General features: G+C 38.5%; 1 long non-coding RNA gene across 1 annotated transcript; it reads left to right on the top strand.

The window, feature by feature from the left end:
• Positions 1 to 7707: 7707 nt before the first annotated feature.
• Positions 7708 to 25417, top strand: LOC110203305 (uncharacterized). The gene is made up of 11 exons (XR_013487393.1): positions 7708 to 7809; positions 8544 to 8666; positions 11781 to 12549; positions 13226 to 13744; positions 19012 to 19118; positions 19723 to 19798; positions 21575 to 21612; positions 22525 to 22593; positions 23740 to 23905; positions 24185 to 24316; positions 24686 to 25417. It is a non-coding gene; the product is annotated as an uncharacterized LOC110203305 (long non-coding RNA).
• Positions 25418 to 27096: the final 1679 nt, after the last annotated feature.

The raw sequence follows: 27096 nt of genomic DNA, 5'->3' as shown, positions 1-27096 counted from the left end.
TTAAAGCAAAATTTGCTTCACTTTTTAAAGTGTGTCCTATTCACTGTTAGAGGCCTATCGTAAATCAGTGCATTCCCATAGAACTCAAATCAGAGCATTCTTATGATGACACTCACTGGAAATCCAATAGAACCTGAAAAAAATGTTCACACACAACTAAGCAGTGAGGTAGAAAGTGCAAGTTTTATCGCCATTTTACAGTTTGGGAAACATGCTGAGAGGTTAGACAATGTGCACCAATTTACTCAGTGAGTATCTGTCAGAGGTGGAACTCCTCAAACCCAGGTTCCTGGTTCTTAGTCCTGTACACTTTTAGTATGAAAAAATGTATACAATCGCCACTCTCCATAAGCTGAAGAATAGTGAAGATTCCTTGGAGTTTTCTAATATTTAAAGACAATACCAACCACCACATCCTTTCTTCCTTGTGTGTACTGAATTTGATGTCAGAGGCTCTGGGATGAGTCCTGGCTCTGTCACCTAATATACCAGTGTGAACTTGGCTCTGTAAAAGACTCTAGAAGGGTTGGGCTAAGCTCATCAGTTGCTCAGGTCCTTTCCTACTCTGTATCTATGATCCTGTTATGCCGGCAGAGTAAAAAGCATGCAGAATTTGGAAGACCTATATCTGAATGAATGCTCACTTTTCCACTTCCTACTGGAGTGGCCTTGGGGCAAGCCCCTTACCTCTCTGTGCCTTGGTTTCCTCTTCTGTAAAATGAGGATCAAGTGGACCTCCAAGGTCCTTTCAAATTCTAAGTCTGTGATCCTGTGACCTATGACTTCTGTTCCATCTTATCAGCCTAAATGCAGATGAGTTCTCCTTTAAGAGTGCATTGGATGCTGGAGCTTACTCTTAGGTTTAAATCAAACAAACATTGTATTAATGATTTTGATTAAGTATCATCTATCTTCTTGCTGTAACTCTTAAGCAGAGTACACAACACAATTTAAAGCAACCTTTGCTTGATGACTCAGGATCATATTATGGAAATCAGTTGTGATACTATGCCATAACACAGTAATATCCTCACGGCCTATTGCGATTCACAAGCTTCTTCGCTCCTATGTTAAATGACCCCATAGTGTTGTGCTTTTTAAAATGGCGTCTGCTTTTTTTGTCTGCTCTTTTTGTAATTTTTTCATCACCATCTCTATTTATCTTTCAGGTGTCACTTCATGCTATTGTCATTTTGTTTTTCTTTAGCAGAACTCTCCTTTTTTTTTCTTCTAATGTTCATTGTTAGAATAAGTCAGAAAAAAAAAATCAAACCACAGCCTTATTAGAAACATATCAGAACAAGGAGGTTCTGAATGAAGAAGCGAAGGGCTCTGTGGGGAAATTTGGGATTGTATCTTGGTTGGTTAAAGGCTGTTTTAAGCTAAGGGAACTCCAGATAAGTGAGTAAATGAAACCATTGTTCCAGTGTATTAATTTTGAGTAACAAAAAATCTTTTGTTTCACCCAGGACTCTCTTTTAAGTAGTGAGCTTAGTATGCTTAATGATTTAATTTTAAAAACAGAATTTTTTTTTTTACAAACCTAGTTATTTTGTAAAGCAAGTCCTACCTGTAATGAAACCACACTGGAGACTGCCTAGGAGGTAGTGAAGAAGCTGGCTTTCTCAGCTAACCTCCTTGCTCATCCTCTTCCTGGGATGCAGTGGAAATAGCTTTCTCTCAAAATGAGTCAAGCTGTCTCCTCTCAAATCTTCCTGGCACAGTAATTGAATGGAGTTGAGATAGTTTTAAAATTGTAATTCAAATGAAATTATTAGGTGCCTTCCAACTTGAATTGTGTTTGCTGTGGAGCAATTACATTGCAATTAAATTAAACTCCCCTAAGTAATCTGAGTAACTAAAATACATCGAATGTCCCTATTTAACATTGTCAAAATATTTTCACAATGAAGGCTAGAGCATGAAAAGATACTTGAAACAAAAGCCTGCCTGCAGGACTCCTACGATAACCTTCAGGAAGTGATGAAGTTTGAGACAAGTGGGCTTTCCAAGGAGCTCCAGGATAGCCAAGAAGCAAATGAGATGCTGCAAGCCAAACTCGGAGTAAGGCTTGTGCTTTTGTTTTTCATTATGGCCTCTGATGACGAGATCACAGTCTCTAATGCTCAGCCTCATTCACACTTCTCCCTTGTCCTTGAATGGTATTGCCAGTTTGGCTTTTAGACTAACTTGACAACTAGTTATCCCAACCAGGGTTGATGTTGAATGAACCATGGGCCATACTTCTACTCAAGGAAAGATCATTCATTCCCTTTTATTGCCCTCTAGCAGCTCAGAGAGAGGTCAGAGAGCATTGCAGACACTTGCTAAAAAGTGCTTACCTATCTTAGCCTCTGTTTTCACCCCATCCCAGATCCCTTCCCTCAGGACGTGGGTATTCATAGCACACTACAGGGGGTTTGAGTTAGAAGGATATTCCATGCATCTTGGAATTTCAGAGACACTAGGGAGTACAGATTGGGAGAGATAAGGAAACCTAATAGCTGTCTTATTTGCAATAGGAAGGACCTGTTATCTTTTTACTCATGGGGTTTATTGGCATAGAAATTAAAAATAAAATATTTTATCTGTTAGACTTTTTTTCTGTTTTAGGAAAGGGGAAATGTTGACTGATGACTAAGAAATTTGATGTATACCAAAGGCATTAGTAGCAGTTTTAGTAAACCTTTGAAATCTGAAAAAAAAATGCACTTATTAACTGAAGAGTGTTATTAAAGTTAAGTCTCGTCAACTTACAGTTTTACTGAAGCATCCCCTCCAAAATGTTCAAAGCTGAAGCCTTGCCTTGTGCTAAGGTTCTTAAGGGTAAATCATCTTAGAGATCTCTTCTAGATGATAGTGATGGTTGTAGCTACTATATTCATTTAGGGGTCATTAAGCATTGCCATACACACAAATGCCATGGTTTTGTGTTTTGGTGGGTTTTTTTGTTTGTTTTTTAAACTAAATTCTTACAACAAATTTAAATTCTATGTAAAATTGCCTTGGAAGATTTGGAAAATGAATAGAACTGTTACTGTTGTATGGAAAGATTTGTCAAGTTGTGCTGTATATTTTTAACTGCCATTAAGAAGGTAACATGATGACTGAGTTGAAAATGGACCTAAGATGGCCTTCTAAATAAGGTTCTCATGTGCTGATTTCTTGCTCTCTCATCTTTGAAGTGCTTGAATGCGTGATGGTTTCAAGGAAAGGAAAACATGGTGCATACATGTATTGTCTTTGTTATGTCTTCCTGCTTACAGGGGTTAGACTTGTCTGTTAATAACTATAATTTAACAAATGTTTGTTAGGGACCTAGTGTGTGTCAGGCCCTGGGGGTGCAAAGATTGAAATGAGAGAGGCCTTGCCCTAAAAGACCTGAGGGTCTGTTGATAGTATAGCAACATGTCCATGAAGGATTAAAATACAAACTATATACGAGGTGGTTTCCTCAAGGAAAGCACTAGCGCCTTTGGGACTTGGAATAGACTTCCTATAGGCAATAGCATTTTAGATGAGCTTTGAAGGAATTCTGGGGTCCTAAAGTGGAGGGGAGGAGGAAGTGCATTCCACACATTGGGATTAGCCAGTGTGAAGGCACAAAGGCAGAAGATGGAATATTTGGTCGTGTGCTGCCAAAAAGCCTGTTTAATTCTAACATGGAGAATGTGAAGGGGAGCTTGAAAAAGTGGCTGGAGCCAGCTGATTTAGGGCTTTAAAAGCCAAACAGGGGTTTATCATTTATCCTAGAAACACTATGGAGCCCTGAGAGCTTCCTGAGCCGCAGAGTCAGAATTGTGCATTGGGAATATCAGTTTGACAGTTGTGTGGAGTGCAGTGCATTAAGGAAGGGAGAGTTGAAAGGCAAATAGAGACACAGATGAGCCTTAGCAGCTGATTAGATAGGAGAGTTGAAGATAAGGAAAGTCAAGTCCTGCTCCAAAGTCACAGGCTTGACTGACTGGGAAGATGGTGGTATCTTCAACAAAAAATAGGACAGTTAAGAAGAGGGGCAGTTTTGTTGGAGAAGATAAGTTCTAGTTTGGTCCTGGTGAGTTTGAGATGCCTACAGAACTTCAGTTAGAGATGTCCAATAGGCAGTCAATGCTACAAGACTGAGTTTAGGAAAGACTGTAGCTGGGTGTATAAATCTAAATTTAAGTTACTGAAATTTTCTTGAACTGAGGGACTAGATTTCATATAACATGTGACCGTTTTGATCATTTTATATCCTAGCTTGAAAACCTTCAGTGGCCCCATGGCTTAGACACCACCCATAGTGGCCCGTTGCTTATGAAAATAGTATCTGTTTTCTGTAACTAGACAGTTTTGGGTCTCCACTCTCAGGCCAGCTCACTCCCACCTTGAACTTTATTTTCCAAAGCTTCTTTTAGCAGCAGCCAGACTGCTTTACTCATTGTTTCTCAAATGGGGCATAGTGTTGCTCACACCATCTTCTTCCTATCTGGAAGTCCTTTCTTCCCACCTTCCACCATTTACCTGAATCCCTCGCCTGTGTTCAATGCCCATCTGAAGTCCCACTCAATAAAAAATATCTTATATCTGTTTTCCTCCTTGTCTAACATAGTTTTAACTTTGTACATGACAGGCGCCAGAAAATGAATAGGTGTTATTGGTATTAGTATGCCTATAATTAAACTTTATAAACTGTGTTCTTTAGAATGTGTTGGAGCTCTTAGAAACAGAAAAAGAGCGTAATAACAAGTTGATATCGCAGTTAGAAGAAGACAAAGAAAGTAATTCCAAGTGAGTACTGTTTAGTATTTTTTCTTCAGAATTATAGAATATTTTAAATTTAATACCTTTATTAAATTTTTATTTCTGATATTACATTGCAAACAATAGCTTTTTAAAAGTTTTCCAAATAAATATTAGGTCCTTTTTGTTAAATATTTAAAGTTTGAATAAACTTAATTTGTTAAATATTTGCCGTTTAGTCATTGTTGTTATCTTTCATTAAAAAGAAATTAAAAATTAAAAACCACGACCAAGATAAATAATTAGCTTCCAAGTATTCTAAGCTTCTCTAAAGTAATCAAAATGAATTTTAGGAAATTAAAAACAATTGTTATTAAAATGTCTATCTCTAACCCCACATCTTTATATGACCTGATATAAATTATGTCGTATTGTGTTAATGGGGATGTAACTTAAAATTAGCTCTTTAAGTCTTGATTGCTTAGATTCATAGAATATTTGTTTGAAGTGAGTCACCTATGAAATATATTTCTTCTCTTTCAGGAAATTCTTAGAAGTTCTTGATTCAGTACAACAGGAGAAACAGAAAGAGATTGCTAAGTGTGAGCAGCAGGTAACTAGCATATTATACCAATACTGGCAGTTTTGTAGTTCTTAATAGGGTTGTTGGGAGGACATTTTAGAAGTTTGGAAATGAAAATTTCTAGTCATTTGTTCTACTTTATTAAATTAGCTTCCTACCTTCAGTGATTGAGAGATACTGTGTAATGTGTGGCAGTGGTCTCTTAGATGGAATCCCCTCTGCACATTTGTCTGATCACAGCTGGGTCTCTGAACCCATATTCACTGTTTTATTTTCAGTTAACTTTGTAAAATAGATCTGAGTTCTAGAAAATATTGTTTGTATCTTTAAAATAGAATACAGTTGTGATGCTGTGTCTCCAGAGGAATATTTAAATTCTGAAAAGAACCCAGCTTTTCTCTCTTACTCCCCAGACAGTAAAAATAGAGAGACTAGAGCAGAGCTTGTTGGCAGCTGAGAAGACCATCGCCTCTCTGGAAAAGACTAAGGCTGCTGACCAAGTAAGAAGGTGGAAGGTTTTCTTACTCCATGAAAGTTGAAGGTGAATTTGTGTCCTGGTGAAATGCAAACCAGGGCCCTGTTTCCTCTTTTTCTAAAGTTTGACAAGTATTGAAACACTGCTACTTTATTTAGTATTCAGTAAAACAGGGACATGGAGTGGCTTTAGAAGGGGATGGAAGGAATCCAGTGTCTTCTGTCTACTTATGTCGAATAACGCGGTTGTTTGCTTGTCCTCTTCATCATCAGACCGTGAGCTTCTCAAGGATAGGAACTATCTTTTGCCTCTTTATATCCCTAAGCGCTTAGCAAAGCACCTAGCGCATAGTAGGCACTTAATACATGTTTGTTGACTAACTGTCACTTCATATGCTGTTAATAATGAGGATGTGATACCTTCCCTAATTTATGACGTGTTGAATGGCTACAGTTTAGTAGCTAAGAAACCAAAACAGAGAAAGAAAAAAAGCATAGACCAAAGTGCCTGGTTATTTCATTAGTTATGGCAGGGTGTACCTCCTTTCCTAATAACCTTTATTTTGTTCAGACTTTCAGCTTCTTGTTTTTATATGCTGAGAAACCATACAACTAAGCTTATTAAGAATTCTCTTTTAGATAAGAGTGGTCTTTAGAGCATATTTGATCTTAATGAGTAAAGTATGAGGGCCTTGTTATAATCATCAGAGATCATTTTCACAGCATTTGGTGATGTGTTCTAGAGGGATATGGTTGCTGGAAATCGCGATTATTGAGGCAATTCTCTAGTTCTGGCAATGGCCTCCAAACTGATGTGTTTTTCTCAAGAGTCTCCCTACTCCAACCCATCTCTCATCCTGCTGCTAAAGTGACTTTGCTTAAGTGTAGAATTGAAAAATGTCACACTTTTACTCCGTAAATTCCAGTGGCTCCGTCTTGCCCCAGAATCAAATATAAACACTTCTGTTCAGTTTTTAAAGCGTTTCACAGCCTTTTCCCAACATTTCTAGCCTCACTGTTAATTACTTCCCCTCCTTCATTGTGAATTCCAGCCCCATTAGCCTTCTCTGCTCCTCGAACACAGCACTCTCTCTGCCATGCATGCTTGGAACACACCACCTCAAAGAATCCCTCTTTTCCTTTAAGGCAAAGCCCAGGATGGCTTTACCATTGAACCCTTTCCTCAACCCCTCAACTGCTGGTATCCTCCCTCTTCCAACCACCTCATATTTCTACTTTGTGCTTATTCTTTAGTTTTTCTGGATACACATACATATGTACTTGTCAACCCTGCTAAAACATGCACTGCTTGGGAATAAGAATTATTTTATTTATTGTATTTGTATCCCCTGTGCCTGACGGATAGCAGGCACTTCATAAATGGTTGTTGATTAATTAATTGACAGAAGAAAATATTAGATATTCTATGTCTCCTCAAAACTGCCACCCTAGGTGTTGTGTTTTGAGGCCTGAGAGTAGTCAGTTTCCCAACCAGCACCTGCAGGTCATATGGCTTTACTCCTTTAAGCCAGTTTCACTGTTGTTGTGAGATCCCAGGGAGACTGACGGAGGAAGCAGTTTCCAAGGTTAGCTGTTCTCTTTACATCCAAGGATCAACATCTTGAATTGTACTAATAATGAAGTTGTCAGTGAGAGAAGTAGACAAATGCACTGGCTTTGGTGGTTGGGTAAGCTCTCCTGGTCTGTACAGTCTCTCACATCTAAGGAACTTCTATGAAACTTTACAGATCCCTTGGTACACAGCAGGGCACAATAGTGTGGAGCATAAGTGAGGTATAGATTAGAGTTGTCTCCTTTTAAATGAAAATGGACAAGCAAACCAGACTAGGAGTTCCTGGTCATTACCATTAACAAGTAATGATTAATTCATTTTCATAAAATGATATTTTTCTATGCTTTTTAGGAAGCTGTAACTGATCTCATGAGTCAGATCCAGGACCTGAAAGCATCTGTTAGTCAAGAAAAATGGAAATATAGATATGTTAACAAGAGAACTAGAGGACATAACAGTAAGTTCTATTGCTAACAAGACATTATCATTATGTAAAGTTGAATTGGATTTTTTCACTATGATTCTGTGCATAGAAAATTACCACTTATTATTTTCCATTATTTCCCTTATATTTCTTTGATAGTTCTATAACATCATTCATTCTTATAGCCTCTGTCCCCAGCAGTCTTCTCATCCTCTGCATTTCTTACCTGTTTCTTAACCAAAACTTTTTATCCATGGTTAACAATTAAACTTCACAAAGATCTGTAATTAAGATTTGGATTGCCATATTATGTGTCTCAAACAAGTAAGCTAGGAGAAAGCTGTAGCCATAGCCATCATATGGTAAAAATGAGAAACGGCCCTGTTGCAGGGTATGTAAATGGTATATAAGATAAAATAGACAAGATAACAGTATGTAGGTGTTGGCATTTAAGTACAGTAAAAGCCTCATTTGTAATCTGATTTCAGGAAAAGTTTACACCTGCATTGGCCTCCTATTTCCCCCTCTGTTGACTCTTCTGGGGTCTCTTCGTACCTGTGATGATTTGTATCACATTGCCTACTTGCCTTCAGTACGGAATGTCCCATTCTCTCACCACGTGTCTGTGAATTGTAAAGTTTTCTCTGTTTTCTAGATATATGGTGATCTAATGTCATCAGGCTGGGGTTTTATTACATGCTAAAATAACATTTTAATTTGCCTTGTGTTCAAATAAATAGCTTTTCTGATAACATTTTGTTCTTCAGTGCAAATATAACTCTACCTTGACTGAAAAAGATGACTGCAAGGCAGATCTAAAGAAACAAGAAGAACAGATTATGGAACTGAAACAAGCCCTTAATTTGAGAAAATTGTCTGGTGATAAGGAGGTAAATTTTTATATGTTGTGTTTGATTGCATGGGAATTGAATATCTTATGGTTAATTTATAATCTCAAACAAGAGAAGCAAGATGTCCTAGTGAGCAAAGATGTGGCCTCAGAGTCAGAAGACCCAGTCTCTTCTTGCACGTTTAATTGTGTGGCTCTAGACCAGTGGTTCCCAAAGTGGGCCCCTCCACCCCCACCCATGAACTGCTCTAGGGGAGCAGTAGTAGCCTCGGGTGCAATTGTACACTTAATCTGAGACCTCTTTCCTAGTTTGTAAGATTTCCAGGGGGGTGCTGAGTCATTTTTTTAAAGGGCCAGTAGGCCAAATAAGCTTGGGAACCTCAGCTCTAGACTGAGTTTGGAGGATAAACAAAAAAGAAGTCTCAAAGAGGACTTTTAAGTTCTCAAGTTTTTATGACTGGATAAGTAGAAATGGAGAAATAAGAAGGAAAATGGATTGGAAGAGGAAAATAAATAATTTAGCTTTTGTTGTTTAATTGTCTTTTAATAGGTTGTCTGAATGAATATGTGCCATAGGCAGCAGAAGACATGAATTGGAAGTTAGGACAAGAGGTTAGGCTGGAGATTAGATTTGGGGAAATGTTTGATAAAGGTGATGGATAGAGAAAGCCAAAACCTTTAAGGGGAGAAGAGTCTAGGAAGAGCTAGAAGTGACAGAGCCATGACAGTCATAGGCCCAGCAGGGAATAATTTCATGGAGGGAGTGATCAAAGCTTTTAAGATTTGCAAAGTGCTTTCTGTCATTTAATCTCATAACGACTCTCTGAGGGTGATGCTGTCATTATCCCCCTTTTACAGATGAGGAAACTGAGGCTGAGAGAGGATGTGCCTTGTTCAGGGTTGCACATCAAGTGAGTGTCTGAGGCCAGGTTTGAACCAGGTCTTTGTGCCTCGAGCACTCCATGACCTATATCACCTAAGACTTAGATTTGACTAGAAAGAGGCCATGATTGGGATTAGGTAAATTTCAGTGTCATGGTGAGGTCAGAAGCCAGAGGGCAAGTAGTTTTAAGGAGGCAGTAAGGAAAGAGAGTATGTTTAAATCACTCAAGGAATTTGGCCAAGGAGTCGGGACTGTTGTGTCAGACTTACAGGAAGGCAGATGTTGATAATGCAAGGCAAATGGAGACTGAGCGCTTGGAGAGTTGGAAGAGGTGGCACTAGGATCAAATAAGGTTTGGTGACTTGGGGCAGAGGGGGTATTTTGGTTTGTGGAGTAGGGTTGACAAAGAAGAGGTGACATGTGTAGAAATATGTACAAAGTGACATATGTACAAAAACATTTATAGCAACTCTTTTGTGGTGGCAAAGAATTGGAAACCAAGAGGATGCCCATCAATTGAGGAATAGCTGAACAAGCTGTGGTATATGGTTATGGTGGAATGCTATTGTTCCATAAGAAATGACAAGGGGGGTGGTTTCAGAAAACCTGGAAAGACTCGTGATCTGATGCAAAGTGAAGTGAGCTGAGCCACTAGAACATTGTACATAATAACAGCAGTAGCATAATGATAATCAACTGTGGAAGACTTAGCCACTCTGATCAAGGCAATGATCTGAGATGATTCCAAAAGGACCCATTCTTTTTTCACTCTCTCTCTTTCTTTTTCTAGTTGATTTAGTGGGGAGGGGTTGTTTGTTTTTGCAACATGACTAATACGGAAATTTTTTTTAAGAGTAGTATTGATTTTTTCATACGAATAAAAAAGCAGCATTCTTCCTTTAGGCATCCTGGAATCCATACTAGTTTCTGAGTTGCCTTGAGGTCATCTTCAGGTCCTTATCTCCGGCATAGCTGATAATTGCATTCTATTCTGTCATATCCTTTTTCTTCTGATTTTTTTTATTTCTGGGATTTTTGTTGTTTGTTTTCTTTTTAAACTCAAATAACATATAAAAGAGATAGCCTAATAAAAAAGAGCATTGCATTCAATCAGAGCAACTGAGGTCTAGCCCTGGTTATACTTCTTGTTAACTGTATGACCTTGAACAAGTAACTTCTCTTCAGACCTCAGTTTCTCCATGAGTAAACGGAGAGGCTAGGATAGATGATACCTTAATTCTAAACTCTACGCTCTACAGCTGAGGATACACTCGAAATGAGTCACTTGAGAGTGCGCTCTTGAAAATGGGGACCTTGTTTTTGTCTGACTTTGTTACCTCAACTCTTAGCACAGTGCCGTGCATGTAGTAAGCATTCACTCCATACATATTGACTGTCTGAAGTGCCTTAAGTAATGCCAAGAAAATGAAAATGTTCCTTGATTTTAGGTAGGAGAGAGTTGTACTGGATTTTAAGCAAACATTCCTTCTGTACTACCTCAGACCTATGAAACTTGGCTCTTTTGACCCTGGGTTCCAGAGCAGATTGCCATTTTGGAAGGCAATTTGGCCTCACTAGGTGGGTTCATGCATCCTCACAGAAGGAGAAAAGCCCCAAATTAAGTGCCGCCCAGTCATTTTGGAGTTCAAGCTCCTGTCAGAGCCCTTGATCACATTTTTTTAAAGGAGAGCTTTAAAAAATGAGAAAGCAGAGGTACAGCTGGTGACATCACTTGGCCCACCCTAGGTGCTCCTTGTCCTGCCATTGCTTCTCTAGACATTAACCTGCAAGAATTAGGCATTCCTTCTCTTCTCCATTAGCTTAGTTTTGGTTTTGTGACTGTGGCTTTAAAACTTTTTTTAAAGTTGATAATTAATATTTTTTTAAAAGAAACTGAATGCTGTGTAATTATATTAACCAGTCTTGTCTATGAGGAAGAGATGAGAAAACACAGATGCAGGGCTATGGGTATGGGACATTGTATATACTACCAGATTCAATCTATGTATTGTTTAGTTTTTCCTCTTTCTTTTTTATTCTCTGTTACATGGGGTAGCACTCCGACAACGGAAGTGGGGAGGGATGTATTAAGAAATAAAATGGTTTTAAAATGAAAGACAGCAATTAAAAATTAAAGAAAAGTTTAGGGTGACATTTAATTTTAGCTTTTTGAATTGAATATATAAAGTAATGATTATTGAATCCTCATCATGTTTTCATAAATAACATTGCATTTTTTCTTTGGGGTTGGGGACTATCGTATTCTAACAGAGAGAGACAAGTTGTGTGAAGATCTGGTTCTAGCCACTGACCAGCTAGACAAATTAACAGAAGCCTCTAAGCAGCATTCTGTGTTGCTTAAGTCTGCCCAGAAAGAGCTTGCCAAGAAAGAAGCTTTCATCCAAGAACTTCAGGAGCAGGTAGACTTAGATTGAGGCTATCACTATAAGAATTCGAAATGAACTAATCATTTAAATTTGGCTCATCCACATAAGCCTCAGGGACATGCTAGCCTTTTAGATAATTTGCAGAAAATTATTAAATGAAATTGGAGAATGTTGAATTTTGAATCTTTGGGAACATAGCTGTCTTCTAATATAAAGACAAATTTGTTCTCACTAAAAATAGGTTATTAGAAATGCATCACATATCTCAATGAGTAGATAAAAGGTTTAGTGGATGGTAACAAGGTTAAGGGGGGAAAAAACATTATTTCAGTTAACATTGTGATTGGAATAAGCCATGTGGTAGGAGCAGCAACTCTAGTAGGATTTTGGACTTTTGAGGGAAAATGTGGGTATTTGATATTTTGTTCTATTTCAAATTGTGAAATGTTCAAACCAGAAGAATTTTCACATCCTCTGAAAAGCTTGCATTTTCTTTGTGGACATGAATCCTGTATTATTTTCAAAGTTAACATTTTATTTTGTTTTCATAGCTAAGCCAGAAAGTTGAAGAACTGGAACAACAGAAGAATGCATATAGTTTGAAAATGAGATACCTAGAATGTATGATGGATTCTGCTTCTGTGTTTCCACAGGTACTTTTAGAACAACAGGTCTGTTTCCAAGCAGAGATACCAGCTTCAGACATATCAAAGTGCCCATTTGAAAATTATAGCGAGGGGGCAGCTAGAAGGCTCACTGGCCCTGGATTCAGGAAGACCTGCATTCAAATATGGCTTCAGACGCATAGCACTCAGAAGCTTTGTGACCCTGGGCAAGTTACTTAACCCCATTGCCTAGCCAAAAAAAAAAAATTATAGCTAGAAAATATCTTTTTAAAGTGTCTAAATACAATTAAGAGACAGTACAGAAAAGTGCTGGCTGGATTCAGAGACAACCTCGGTATGAAATCCTGCTTCCTGACAGTCGGCTATGTGCTAGTGGGAAAGTCACTTAACCTCCTTCACCTTTAGTTTCTTCATCTGTAAAGTGAGAGTAGTAATACCTGTAGAAATTGCTTGCAGGGTTGATATGAGGCTAAAATGAAATAATGTTTATAAAATGTTTCACAAACTTTGAAATAACATATATCATTAGTAATGGAGGTATTCTTTCTGTGTGTACCTTTTGGCTGATAGAACAAACTCTAGATTTTTGAGTGGAAGACAATAACCAATAAGCATTTTCAGATACGTGGTGCTAATGTAGTTAAAATTAAATTTTTGTTAAAATCACTAAAACGAAGAATTAAAAGTCTACTATATCTTGCAGAGTCCTACAACTCCATCTAGTTTTCAGACAAATCTGGCAAAGCTCCTAGAAACACAAGAACAAGAAATACAAGACAGAAGAGCTTCCACCATCTCCTTACAGCATCTTGTAACAAAATTGAATGAAGAAAGAGATGTCAAAAACATTGAAATCCTTAGAATGAAGGAACTTGTCCTTTCCTGTTAAACAGCACGTGGGCCATTCATGGAGGGCAGAAGAGCAATTTGATTTTCTATAGTGCTTCATATTTACAACCCTGTGAGGGTTTGAGTATCACCCCAAGAAGGTGATGATGCTTTTCCTGTGTCAAGAATGGGGTGCTGATTGTATCAACTACTATGAAGATGAGAACTCAGAAAGGGCCTTGTGATTGGGAAATGTGGAGGTACCCAGTGACTCTGCAGAGAGCAGTTTCCATAGAACAATGGAGGCAAAAGCCAGATTGCAAGAAGTTGAGTTGGTAGTGAATTAGGAAAGTCTGGATACCAGCTCCAGGGGCTAACTGGATTAAGAGAAAAGGTTTGTTTTTAGAATATTGGAGACCTGAGCATCCCTGTAGGCAAGGGACTAGAAGAGACTAAAGATGTGGTTGGGGCCTGGTTGTGGTTGTTTGAATAAGATGCCAAAGGGAGGCAGTCGGAGCAAGGATTTGAGCTTTGGCAAGGAAGAGACCCACTCATTCCCTGGAGTGAGAGAGAAAGAGGCAAGAATGGGAACAGGCCTAAAGTTTTAAGATAGCGAAGAGGGGAGTTGGGGGAGCTTGCGCTAGATGCTTCTTTTGATAAAATAGGCAAGATCATCTAGTAAGAGAGATGATCTTAAAAGGTTTGGAATAAAAATTTTAGAGGATGATTGAGCAGTGATAAATGCCCAAGTTATATATGTTTGCTGGGTGTGCAGAGGATTCCTTGGCTTCCTGTAGCAGTCCAGTAGCATTCTGCTTGTCAAAATTAAAAGTAAAAAAGGTTATTGGGCTATTGATAATGAAATATTCATAAGAAATGAAAATACATCGAGACTAGTGGTTCATGGTATTAATGGTCTGTGTTATAAAATGTGTCATTTTTGGGTGCCCCTTAAGAATTGAGGCTGGGAAGGGACAGCTAGGTGGCACAGTGGATACAGCACCAGCCCTGGAGTCAGGAGGACCTGAGTTCAAATGTGGCCTCAGACACTCGACACTTACTAGCTATGTGACCCCGGGCAAGTCACCTAACCCCATTGCCTAGCCAAAAAAGAATTGACAGTGGGGTGAAGATGATAGGTTTGAGAAAATGTAGAATACCATAATGCTTTTTGTTATTTTTTTCGGTTCCACGAACATTCGTTAAGTGCCTCCTGTGAGCAAGATACTGTGCTAACTCTAGGGAATAAAAAGATAAGAAACAACAAAATCCCTGCCCTTAAGGAGCTTACAATCGAAGCAGATGAGTGAGAGCAGTTAAATGAGACCCTGCCTTGGGTCACGATGAATTGTCTGTGAGAGGCAGCAGGGCATGTGGACAAAGGGCAGCCTTGGAGTCCCACCTCTGAAACGTAACCTGTCAGTACCCCCGGCAGTTTTTTAGAACTATAAATTGCAAAGCAGTTGCCAATATGCCTTGCTAAAGAGAGTTTCCTTGTTGAAGTTCTCTGTCCCAGTGAAATAACAAGTAAGGCCTGAAGAAAAAAGGGAAGGTAATTCTTTATGCACCTGTTCAATGTTGCTTTGTTCTCAAGTTGTTTCAACTAGCTAGAATGGGGAATGGGTCTAACGCTTATTTTATATTTTCCCATGATGTTCAAAATTACATATTTGGCTCTCAGGAATGGATTATTAATTAATTTATCAGATGTTCCTGTAAACAGAAGTAAAAATCTGTGCTGAAAGGCATGGTTCTTTTTATTACCATTTATTTTTAATATTTTTTTCTTCTTGAATTTTGTGTTCCAGGCTCTCTCCCTCCCTCCCACACCCTCCCCATCCACTGAGAAGACAGCAATATGATACCAGTTACACACTGAAATCATGCAAAACATATTTCCAAAAAAAAAGCAAGCAAAATTTTTAAAGTGATAAAAGTGTACCTCAGTTTGCACTCGGAGTTCATCATTTTTCTCTGTGGAGGTGGATGGCATTATTCTCTCTGAGACCTTTGGAATTGTCTTGGATCATTGTACTGATCAGAGTAGCCAAGTCTTTCACAGTTGATCACCATTGCCACGTTGCTGTTATTGTGCACCATGATCTCCTGGTTCTTCTCACTTCACTTTTTGCATCAGTTCATACAGGTCTTACCACATTTTTCTATAGCCACCTCCCTCTTCATTTCTTATGAAGCAGAATAGTACTCCATCACAATCATATGCTACAACTTATTCAGCCATTCCCCAATTGATTCCCCTCCTCTTGATTTCCAATTTTTTGCCACCAAAAAAGAGCTGCTATAAATATTTTTGTATATACATAGGTCCTTTTCCTTTTTCGGTAATCTCTTTGGGATACAGATAGTCATGGTATTGCTGGGTCAAAAGGGTATTCAGGCCCTTTGGGCATGGTTCCAAATTGTTCTCCAGAATAGTTGACCCAGTTCCCTACTCCACTTCATTAGTGTACCTGTTTTCCCTCATCCCCTCCAGCATTTGTCATTTCTAATAGGTGTGAGGTGGTGCCTCAAAGTTTTTTTACTTTGCCTTTAATCAGTAGTGACTTAGAGCATATAGATAGTTTTGATTTCTTCTTCCAAAAACTACCTGTTCATATCCTCTGATCATTTATCAATTGGGACATGGCTCTTATTTTTATGAATTTAACACAGTTGTATACTCAGTATATATCTGAGAAATGAGGTCTTTATCAGAGAAACTTGCTGTAAAAATTTTTAATATTACTAAACTGTCTATGGTACCTTTTAACAAAATGTAGTTTCCCTGATTATTTTAATTAGGGCTGTTTTTGCTTTTGCTTTGTCTGAGATTATGATTGCTACCCCTGCCTTTTTTTTTTTTCACTTCAGCTGAAGCTTATTAGCTTCTGCTCCAGCCCTTTATTTTAGCTCTCTATGTATCTTTGTGTTTCAGGTGTGTCTCTTGTAAACTTCATTGTTGGATTCTGGTTTCTGATCCATTATGCTATTAGTTTCTGTTTGATGAGTGAGCTCATCCCATTCATATTTACAGGTTTGATTGCTGTGTATTTCCATCTGTCTCATTCCCTCTATCCCAAACAAATCCTTTGTTTTGTCTTCTTTCTTTCTCTTTATCCTGTCCCTCCTCGACACTCTTTTGCTTCTAACCACTGCCTCCCTTAATCCAGCCTCACTTTTATCGTCCCTCACTCCTTTCTCTTATCCCCTTCCCTTCCTTTTTTCCTGTTGAACAAGTTACATTTCTATACACAATCCTGTGCACGTGCGCATGTGTCCACATGCATGCATGTGTGTGCACATGCTTGCACATGTGTGTAGTGTTTTCCCTCTTTGAACCAATTATAATAAAAGTGAGGTTTGTGCATTGCCTGCCACCACTACCACCACTCTCCCATTCTTCCCTCCATTGTAAAAGTTCTTCTTTGCATGCCTCTTTTCTGTGAGAAGATTTTCCCCATTCTGCCTCTCCCTTCCCCCTTCTCCCAGTATATCCCTCTTTCTCACCATCTCATTTTTATTGACAATCATTCCAACATAATCAGCTCACACCCATGCCCTCTATGTAAACTCCCTTTAATTGCCCTAATAATGATAAAATTCTTAGGAGTTACATTTATTATCTTCCCATGTAAGAAGGTAAACAGTTTAACTTTATTGACCCTCTTATGATTACTCTTTCATGTTTACATTTTTATGCTTCTCTTGAGTCTTCTATTTGAATGTCAGATTTCCTCCTCGGCTCTGGTCTTTTCACCAGGAATGCTTCGAAGTCCTCTGTTTCGTTAAGTATTTATTTTTTTTCCTCTGAAGGATTATATTTAGTTTTGCTGATAAGTTATTCTTGGTTCTAATCTTAGCACTTTTACCTCCCAGAATATATTCTTATTTATGTGTTTGTTTGTTCATTTATTTATTTATTTGTTTGTTTTAGGCAATTGGGGTTAAGTGACTTGCCCAGGGTCACACAGCTAGTAAGTGTCAAGTGTTTGGTCTGAGGCTGGGTTTGAACTCGGGTCCTCCTGACTTCAGGGTTGGTGCTCTATCCACTGTGCTACCTAGCTGCCCTTCTCCCAGAATATATTCTCAACCCTCTGCTAAATCTAATGTGATCCTGACTGTGGCTGCATAACGTTTGAATTGTTCCTTTCAGGCTGCTTTTGAAGCATTTTCTCTTTGACTAGGGAGCTCTGGAATTTGGCTATAGTATTCCTGGGAATTTTCATTTTGGGTTCTCTTCCAGGAAGCGATTAGTGGATTCCTTCAATTTCTATTCTACCCTCAAAAGATATTGTGGTAGTTTTCCTTGATAATTTCTCAAAATATAATGTCCAGGCTCTTTCTTTGGTCACAGCTTTCCAGTAGTCCAGTAATTTTTAAATTATCTCTCCTTGATTTATTTTCCATGTCACTTGTTTTTCCGATGAGATATTTCATGTTTTCTTCTAATTTTTCATTCTTTTGACTGTTTTATTTTTTCTTGATGTCTCATAGAGTCATTAGTTTCCACTTGCACAATTCTAATTTTTAAGGAATTGTTTTCTTCAGTGAATTTTTGTACCTCCTTTTCTGTTTGACCTATTCTGCTTTTTAAAGAGTTGTTTTCTTTGTTGAATTTTTATGCCTCTTTTGCCATTAGGTTAAGTTTTGTTTTTTAAGGTATTTTCTTTGGTATCTTTCTGTGCCTCTTTTACCAAGCCATTAATTCTCTTAAGTTTCTTGCATCCCTCATTCTTTTTCCCAACTTTTCCTCTATCACTCTTAGCCTGTTCTTTAACTCTTCCAGGAATTCTTGTTGGGCTTGGGCCAATTAGCAGTTTTCTTTGAGGTTTTTTGGTAGCTGTTTTCACACTGTTACCTTCTTCTAAGTTTCTGTCTTGGTCTTCCCTGCCACCATAGTAACTTTTTATGGTCAAATTCTTTCTAAATTACTTGATCATTTTCCAGCCTATTTCCTGATTCGGAACTTTATAAAGTTGGGCCCTGCTGCTTGTTGAGGGATAGGAGACATTGTCCTAAGTGTCAGGATTTTTCGTGCTGCTGTTTTCAGAGTTTGTGCTGGGGTTCTGCAAGTTTTTGGTGCTTCCAAAATGGTGTGATCCTGGGAGAGGTATGGTCACTGCTCTTGCTGTGACCTTTACCAAGGAAGGGTCCCTAGTCTCCTGCAGCTGCACATGCTGGTGCTTCTCTTAGCTTTGGCATTGTAAGCAGAACCACTGCTCCTTTGTAACTGACCATCAGCTCTCCTCTGCCCTGGAACTGCAGCCTAGAACTGCATATGGGCAATAGTTACCGATTAATGTCAGTTGTGCCCAGTGCCAGCAAAGGATCCCTTGTAATCTCTTTCTGATCAGTCCTCCAACCCTTTACTGTCTCTGGGCTGCGAGCTTCTGAAGCTACTGCTGCTTCAGTCGCATGTGTAAGCTCTGGACAGACCTCCATCCAGGTGTTACAGACTTCTCTTGCCTGCCTACCTCTTAAGTTTTCTCAGGCCATGAAAATATTTCATCCCAACTTTTTGTTGGCTCTGCCACTCCAAAATTTGATTTGAGGCATTATTTTAAAGTTATTTGACGGTCACTGTTGGGAGAGTTCTCCTGGGTAGCTACACCTAACGTGCCATCTTGGCTTCGCCTGAAAGGTGTGTTTATATATCTCTAGGAGCAGTTATGTGAATTAGAAAACACACGCTTAGAACTTCAGCAATTAACAGAGACCAATCAAAGCCTGCAAAGCCAACTTGATGATGTTAAGCAAAAGAAAGGCAGGTAAGAAAAAGCATATAAAACCTCTAGTCTACTTGCTTGCTGCCTGTGCTTATTTAAAGAATGAAGGTTTTTTTTTTTACAGGAAACTTTAATTCTCTTGCCTATGAGCAGTAGTTGATAAGGTTTAGCAGTTTCCAAAATTATTTTAGTGAGTGCTTTCTTGGTGGTACTTGGAAATTATTGAAACATATTTACTGTTAGTATGAGTTTTAAATTTAGTTATTAATATGTGACAGTATAATGTATTAAGTAGAGGAGCTGGCTTTGGAGTCAGGAACACATGAATTCCAGTTCTTCCCCTTTGTATACATGTTGTATGACCATAGACCAATCACTTAACCTCTCAGTGTGCTGGCAACTTGGTTAGACTACAAGTCACAGATGAGTTGTTCATCTGCCTTTATGAGGAATTTTGAATACCAGAGAATCCCCACACCAACCATGGGTCAAGATTTTCTCTCTCCCCCACCCCCAATCCCACCACCCATAAAATTGTTAATGATGGTCTTAATGATTGACTGCCATGCAATTTTGATTTTGGGAAGTATATAAAATTATACTTTGTAAATTTTTTTCAGTATTTTTTGTTGTTTTCTTTATATAGTGATCAAGAATATCCAGATATTCATCAGCTAAAAAAAGAACAAGAAAAGGCAATTGCTGAAGAAAGACTCGCTAAGGTATATTCCTGGTCTTTTTAAGACAGAGGGAAAAAAAAATCCAAAATCTCCTTTCTCATTTAGGTAAACATTTTTGGTGTTTTCACTTAGTGTTAGAAAGTTATTCTTCCTGCATATTAAATTACCAAATGCTAACTCTTAAAAAAAAGCCTTTGATGAACTCCATTTTCATTCCACCCACACCTGGTCTCTAATATTAACTGCAGAAATATGGGACAATAGCAGAGAGAGCTGGAAATGACTTCTTGTGGAAGAAGCATAGTGGATCCTAATAGTATGTTATATAGTACAATCCTAACAGCATGATGTAGAATAAAACCCAATCCAGTCTTAAACAGCAGTAATATAGATACATAAAATTACTTCAGTAATAGACAGTAAGATCCAGAATGAAGTAGGGCATTATCTTGCCATATTCTACTCTGCTGTGACCTCACTGGGGATGTTATGTCTGCTTGTGGAACCCACATTTCATAAGGGACAAATATAAAGTAGAGGGCATCCAGAGGAAGACAGCTAGGATATGGACTTGAAGCCATGCCATCATGCAAGGATCAGCTGAAGGAACTACAGATATTCAGCCTGGAGAAGAGAAGCACAAGGAGAGAGAGGTGGAGCACAGTTAGCAGTCTTCAAAGATTTGAATGATGTCATGTAAAGGAGCTGATTCTTGTCCTAGAGGGTACAGTGTAGAAGAGCAAAGCTTACAGGGGCAGACCTGTCTCAACCTACTTAGAGGTGCCCCCAGATGAAATGGCCTACCTCATGGACAGCAAAGGGATAACCCCTGAAGACCTTCAGACGAGGCTGGATGGATGGCTTTTGGGGTTGTTTTTTGTTTGTTTGTTTGGTTTGGTTTGTTTTGGCTAGGCAATGGGGTTAAGTGACTTGCCCAGGGTCACACAGCTAGTAAGTGTTATGTGTCTGAGGCTGGATTTGAACTCGGGTCCTCCTGAATCCAGTGCCGGTGCTCTATTCCATTGCACCACCTAGCTGCCCTGGATGGCCTTTTGTTGGGAAAGTATTATTGGCACAACTCATAATATGTCCAAGAGGTGGACTAGTGGGCTTGAAGCCATTTCCCTTTCCTTATCTATAATTTTATGGTTATGATTAAAATATCTTCTTTTTCTTGGTACTACTTTTTAGATATGATATAGTAGTAATTTCAGGCCATTTAAAATTTGGGTGTTGTCTTGATTATAAACAAGCCACTAACATTCACAATGATCACAACAATAAAAGAGGGTTGTTGGACATGTTGCATGAGATTCTTTTTGAAGTATAGGTTGGACTAGATAGCCACAGAGAGCTCTTTCAACTCTACATTCTGTGAGTTCCAAGTTTTTGAAGTGAAAATTTACTATTTCTTTTGGAATCATTCAAGAATTGAATATTTTTTAAGCATTTAATACATGCAAGGTCCTGTGCTAAGCACTAAGACTACAAAGAAAAGCAAAACCAGCTCCTTCCTTCAGGAGCCCCTGTTCTCATGGGGGAGACAAGTTGCAACCAGGGCATGATCAGAAAGAGAAGGGAGCAAATAGAATAAGGAAATGATCATTAAATTACTTGCTATTTTTCATCTTCCTGTAGGTAAATAGCATTGTTAATTTTAGTATGCCCTCAGTATATGATAGCATGTAACAGCGCAAAGACTGTTGGTTTCATTTTCACTATTGGGGACAAGTTAGACTGTCTTTTTCAAAAAAATTTATTTTAAACAAATCTTTAGAAACTTAACCAAAGTAATGTTTCCATTTTGGTCTTCTACAGGATAAAGCAGTAGAAGAAATGCTGAAAATGAAAGCAGAGTAAGTTAAATATTATTTCATGTTTTTAAATTTTAATTCTTCTAAATCTTGGCTTATTTTCATTCTCCAGGCTTATTTTCATTCTCCAATCATAAAGGAGGAAGCATTTGTTAGGTTAATAACGTTTGGCACTACTGCAACTTTTTTGTGTAATAAAATCTCAGATTTTATAACATAAAATAACTTCCTAAATGACTAAAGAGGATTATTGCATAATTATACATGTGTAGTTACATATTTATGTTACATATATATTTTATGTAATATTCTTGTACAATAATACCACAGCAGTATATACCAATGTGTGTGTGTGGGGGGGGGGGTTTCCTGTTTTTACTAGTCAGAAAGACTACAAATTCAATATCCAATTAGTCAAAAACAGAAAAATTGTTGATCAGTGTTTTAAAAGCTTGAGGAAGTATTGTATCTTCATTCACTTGCTTTTTGTATTCAGAAAAATTGAAGTCAAACTGTTGCTAAAGTTGACTTATCAATGTTGGTAATAAAGATGATTTTTTGATTCTAAAGGAATACTTTTCGTCAGCTATCAAATGCCTTTCTGTAGCCCTTGTGTCTTAACCTCCTTTTCACTCCTGCCCCCTCACCTGTTCCTGTGCCTTCAAATTACATTATAAATTAGGTTACTATTGGAAAGGTTTCCTGTAGACCAGAGGTGTCAGACATGCAGCACACCAGAACCTGATGAAAATGTAATTGGGGAATATTTAACCAAGTAAAAGACTACATTTAAACATAGATAATGTTTATATGTGGTTTTCTAATTCAATATACAGCCCAAAGGGATCCGTATGTATGATCTGGTGACTCCCATTTCTGTTTGAGTGTGACACCCCTTCTCTAGAGCACCCATGGCCTCGGTGGTGTGTGAATTCTCATTATCTTCAATTATAGTTTCACAGAATTCCAGTTTTTGTGTATCCTGGCCAGCATTCAGTACTAAGACTTCTCTGGCTGCTATGGGTAAGATAAATTTGGGGGAGGGAGGAAGCCTGAACTTCTTCAGCAAGTGCCCCTAGAATGTCCTTTTGTAGACTAGAATGCACTCACTCCTACTTGGCATTAAGTGATTTACTTCTTTGGGCCTTCATTTCCTAACCTGGACTAGAGGATGTCTAAGGCTTGAAATCCTGTGATTTAGAACATATTAGCACAAAATGTATAGAATAACTGTCTGCTGGTCTACACCTTTCTTAAATGCCAGCAGAGCTATTTATTATTTAACCTGACAGAACGAAAAATCCTATGCATCCAATGAGAAAGTCTAGCTCTGTGTTTTATATGGCTTACAGAATTACTGTGAGCAGCAGAGCCTAAAAGAACCATGGACCAGCTTTCTCCTGCCCCAGGTCTCATTTTGAATATTGTCTGCCTCATAGAAATTGGCCCTTTTTTTTTGTTCAGGGCATTGACAGTATTGCACCACTTGTAACAGTGGAGATGGTGGGGTTTTGCTTCTCTGTGTTGTTTCTGACTAGACTGACACCACATGGGATTTCTGTTGCCAATTAGAAATCCTCTTGTGTCCAGCAAGGGATAAACTCAAAGATCAGGTAAACAAGTTAATGTGGCCACTAAACATTTTATGTTTTACAGGTTAGGGGTGATTTTTGCTATTAAAAAAAGGAACTTGTACTAATAAAGCCTACTTATCTTGGTGTGGACTGATGGAGTGAGCATTTATGAGGTGCTTACAGTGCACATGGAGGTGATAGTGGATTACTGGAGAATATTCCAGTAGAATATTGTAAACTCTCACTTCTTCCAAGCCTTAAAAGCTCAGTCAGGCCTAGGCCTAGTCATTAACTCTGATTAAGGACCAGTCCAGCTGCATGTATCCAGGTCATCAGCAGATCTTTGAACGATCATAATGATATTTTTTTCAGCCATGACAGTTCATGAATATATTTTATTAAGTTATATATAGAGGAGTTACCAATGAGATCCCAGATGCCTGAAGTAAGCAAGGATTTTCCACGTACATTCCTTGTGATTGGCTCAATATAAACCTCTTCGAGGTTTAGACCTTCGAGAGGAACTCACACATGTGAAGACCGTTTAATGTTTCTAACATCACACCTACCCATAAAATCACATTTGTCTCTTTAGATTGAAAGAAGTCAAAGATGCCCTTACAGGGAAAGAGATAGACTGGCTTAAAATGATAGAAGAAGTGGAGTGAACAAGAGCTCTGGAATCAAAAGCCTTCTGGGAGAAGGAGCAGTTGAGATCCAAGCTGGAAGAACTCTATGAAGAAAAGAACAGAATCTTACAGGTTTGAGTTTGTTTGCTTCGGTGTTGTCTGGACCACTTGTATTCGTAGAACTAATCTGTGCAAAAGTCTCTGTTTATTATGTTCATTTTTCTATGCTTAGAAATTGCTGCAGCACTTGTAATAAATCAAGCCTCATGATTAGAGAGGACCTTACCCTTATTTTGTGCATCAGGTGTATGTGCTCTGCTGTCTTCTGCCAGTGAAATGAGACTCGGGGTACTCTAGAAGCAGAAATAACAGGACAAAAATCACTTCTCATGTTTGCTGCTTTCACTGCAGGAGACTAGCATACTAAGAAAGCAAGTGGAGTTTCTTGTGGAAGAAAATGGAAAACTAGTAGGTCACACAGATCCAAAGCAGAAGATTCAGTACCTGGTGAAACTGAAGAAAGACAATGCTCGCCTCACTGAGGTATGTTTGAATGTTGAAATGATTAATACACTGATTTTCATAAGTGTTTAAAATTGATCAGAATTCTGTTATTGAACTGACATAGACTAAAAAAATTCACTCACTTCAAGGCATTTAAAAATATGTTAAGTTTCATTATTATTATTATTATTATTGCCATACTGTACAACAAATATGCCTCCTGTCTAATTTATTTAGGTATCATAACTTTATTAGGTATCATAGCTTTTAACTTTAGTTGTACTAACAAGTAGTTTAAAAAACTAGAAGTTTTGGTGATCCTAATTTAATATTTTGAATTTAATGATGCCAGAAATGTATGTAATTCTATGAAAATTAGAGCTTTATTTTTTGTTCTCTTCTTTCTAGGAAGTTAAAAAATTACGTGTCGAAAATGTCTACTTAAAAGGAAGCAGAAAATAGGACTTTTGCGGGACTTGACTAGAATCTCGACAAAAGTCAGTGCTGGTTGAGGAGTCTGTTTCCTTTGCCATTAAAAAAATGGAAGTAGCAGCTCAAAGTCTAATGGAGCATTTTGTCTCCCTATAATGAACAGCCTTCTGATGTCATTCCAATTCCCACAGCTCAAGGTTCCTGGAAAAGACCTTCCCACTGAAAATGCTAAAGACAATTGGTTCATTCCTTTGGTTTGTTTGTTTGTTTGTGTTTTGTTGTGTTCTGTTCTGTTTTGAAAATAAAACATGGAGGGGGTGGAGCCAAGATGGTGGGAGTGAAAGCACTGACTTGCTTGAGCTGTCCTCCAAACCCCTCCAAATACTCATAAAAAATGGCTCCAAACAAATTCTGAAGCAGCAGAACCCACAAAAAGACAGAGTGAAACAAATTTCCAGCCCAAGACAACCTGGGTGATTGATCAGAAAGGTGTATCGCACCGGGCTGGGAGCACGCAGTGTGGGCACGCAGGCCGCAGCGAACCTGGAGCTGGCCTCAGAGGACTGAATCATGGACAGCTGTGGAGGTTTCCAGACTCCTCAATCCACGAATGCCAAAGACAACTTAGAAGGTCAGTGGGAAAAGTCTGTTTCTGTCTGTGCTGTGACAGGAAGGTGGGGTTTCAGCTCCATTCCCCAACAGTGTGGCCCGGGGGGGGGGGGGGCAGCTGCTTCCCAAGCTTCTGACCCACAGACTAAGGGGGAATCCAGTGGCTGATCAGAGAGGGACTGCAGGGATCTCTTTGCCAGTGCTGAGGCAGGAATCTCTTGCTTTGCCCGTGTGTGGTTCTGGGTCACAGTTCCAGGCAGCGGTGCTGGGGTTAGGAGGAACACTGGCGTGGTGGAACTTGGAGTGGCTGTGGAAAGGAACCCTTCCTCACAGTTACAGAACAGAAAGAAATACTTGTGGTCACAGGCCAGGAAAGGAGTAAACACCTCGCCCCTTATCATACCACCTTGGTAGAACTGAAAATTTACAGGTCCCTACAAGTATCTCTGAAAACAGCTATACAAACCCCTGAAGCTTGGGACAATACATTCTCCACACTGGAAGCAGACTCTTACCTTAACAAAGAGTTTAAAACTCAAGTAATTGGCCAGGATCATGAGCAAGCAGTGCAAAAAGAGTCAGACCATAGAATCTTACTTTGGTGAAAAAGAAGATCAAAATATACAACCAGAAGAAGACAATAAAGTCAAAGCTCCTACATCCAAAGCCTCCAAGAAAAATGTGAATCAGTCCAGGCCTTGGAAGAGCTCAAAAGGGATTTTGAGAAGCAAGTAAGGGAAGTAGAGGAAAAACTATGAAGAGAAATGAGAGTGATACAAGAAAATCATGAAAAACAAGTCAACAGCTTACTAAAGGAGACCCAAAAAAATACTGAAGAAAATAACACCTTAAAAAATAGCCTAACCCAAATGGCCAAAAAAGGTCCGAAAAGCCAATGAGGAGAAGAATGCCCTAAAAAGTAAAATTGGCCAAATGGAAAAGGAAGTCCAAAAGCTTACTGAAGAAAATACTTCCTTAAAAATTAGGATAGAGCAATTGGAAGATAGTGACATCACAGTAGAACAAATCCAAAAGAATGAAAAATTAGAAAACAATGTGAAATATCTCATTGGAAAAACAACTGACCTGGAAAATAGATCCAGGAGAGAGAATTTAAAAATTATTGGACTATCTGAAAGCCATGATCAAAAAAAGAGCCTAGACATCATCTTTCAAGAAATTATCAAGGAAAACTGCCCTGATATTTTAGAACCAGAGGGCAAAAAGGAAATTGAAAGAATCCACATATTTCCTCCTGAAAGAGATCCCCAAAGGAAAACTCCTAGGAATATTACAGCCAAATTCCAGAGTTCCCAGGTCAAGGAGAAAATATTACAAGCTGCCAGAAGGAAACAGTTCAAGTACTGTGGAAACACAATCAGGATAACACAAGATTTAGCAGCTTCTACATTAAAGGACTGCAGGGCATGAAATATAATATTCCGGAGGGCAAAGGACAGAGGAATACAACCAAGAATCATCTACCCAGCAAAACTGAGTATAATCCTTCAGGGGAAAAAAATGGTCATTCAGTGAAATAGAGGACTTTCAAGCATTCTTGATGAAAAGACCAGAGCTGAATAGAAAATTTGACTTTCAAATACAGGACTCAAGTGGAACATGAAGAGGTAAACAGGAAAGAAAAATCATAAGAGACTTGTTAAGATTGAACTGTTTACATTCCTGCATGGAAAGATGATATTTATAACTCATGAGACCTTTGTATTAAGGTAGTTGGAGGAAAAAAATTATGTATATATAGATAGAAAGAGGGCACA

Source organism: Phascolarctos cinereus, unplaced genomic scaffold (assembly GCF_003287225.1).
Source record: "Phascolarctos cinereus isolate Bilbo 61053 unplaced genomic scaffold, phaCin_HiC Scaffold_1;HRSCAF=81, whole genome shotgun sequence".
Taxonomy (NCBI): Eukaryota; Metazoa; Chordata; class Mammalia; order Diprotodontia; family Phascolarctidae; genus Phascolarctos; species Phascolarctos cinereus.
Note: the sequence above shows the minus strand (reverse complement) of the source record. Positions and strands in the feature narration are given on the sequence as shown.